Source organism: Otolemur garnettii, unplaced genomic scaffold, assembly GCF_000181295.1.
Source record: "Otolemur garnettii isolate 467f Iridium unplaced genomic scaffold, OtoGar3 scaffold00121, whole genome shotgun sequence".
Taxonomy (NCBI): domain Eukaryota; kingdom Metazoa; phylum Chordata; class Mammalia; order Primates; family Galagidae; genus Otolemur; species Otolemur garnettii.
Genome location: NW_003852516.1, coordinates 4,167,891 through 4,169,174, shown reverse-complemented (window position 1 = coordinate 4,169,174; position 1,284 = coordinate 4,167,891). Strand labels below are relative to the sequence as shown.

General features: G+C 44.8%; 1 protein-coding gene across 1 annotated transcript in view; it reads left to right on the top strand.

Moving 5' to 3' along the window:
- PRAG1 (PEAK1 related, kinase-activating pseudokinase 1) overlaps positions 1-1,284 on the top strand; it is a 52,736-nt gene that overhangs the window by 5,097 nt on the left and 46,355 nt on the right.

Genomic DNA, 1,284 nt, shown 5'->3' with positions numbered 1-1,284 from the left:
AAAAAAAAAAAAAATGCCTTTTTCTAAGCTATTGAGATGTGCATGGAATTTAAATTCTGGGAAAAAAATTTCCTGGATTAGAGCAAATCTGGCAAATCTGATTCCTATTTGGGAAAGGAGAAACCTGCTGTTTTTCAAAAAATGACAGCCCTTCCCAACAGACTTTCTCTAGTCATGTCATTTTTAGTGTGTCTGTTTCAGCTAATGTGCCCCTAGGTCGATGTCAGAAACAAGGGAATTGACCACAGAGAGAAGCAGCCTTGACACTTGACTTTGAACTTCAAGGCTTCTCAGGCTGTGATGTGATCTAACACGGGCTTGTTCTCATGACCACTGTTTTGTTCTGGTGTTGCACTGGCCACCCACCATGCAGAATAGACATCTTCCAGATCCTCAGGTGATTGTAGACTCTCTTTGGCTATAGTCTTAACTCCCTGAAAGAATGAAGTCTTCAGCAAGTAGGACAAGCTCCACCATCCACAGCACTCACTATGGGACCAGGCATGGGTTTAAAAGCATGCGACATATTAATTCATTTCATCCTCAGAACACTCCTAGGAGGTAGTAGGAGGGACCAGTCCCAATTGACAGATGACAAAACAGAGGTAGATAGTTACAGTAACCTGCCTGAGCTTGCAGCTCCTAGGTCTGTGCTCTTGAAGATACAGGACACCTGCAGGAATTAAGCAGGGCGTGGGGGTGAAGCATCAGCATCTCAACTGTCGACATCTGTCCTGGGAAGCTCAGAGGAAAGCACAGGCTCTGGTGTTAGAAAACCAAGGTCTTAGTTCATTTCTTTGACTTACAGGCTGAGCAACCTTGATAAGACACTTGCTGTGACTGAGGCTTGAGATTACTCTTCTCTAAAGTGGGATGCTAATAATACCTTGATAATACCCTATAATTGAAAGGCTGTAATGAGACGCCATTGCAGAGGTTAGTTATGATGTAAGCGTGCACGGCCTGAGCTGTTGATTGTGACAATGACACCCACACCCTCTCTGTGAAGTGGACCGGCTTAATCCCTAGAGGAATACCACCTGAGCCCTGGAAAAGTAACTAAAACTTAACTTCTTTAAGAATCTAGGGCACCAGCAACATATACTGCAGGTGGCGGGTTTGAATCCAGCTCAGGGCTGCCAAACAATGACAACTACAACCAAAAAATACCTGGACATTTTGGTGGATGCCTGTAGTCCCAGCTACTTGGGAGGCTGAGGCAAGACAATCACTTATGCCCAAGAGTTCAAGGTTGCTGTGAGCTGTGAAGCCACAGCATTCTAC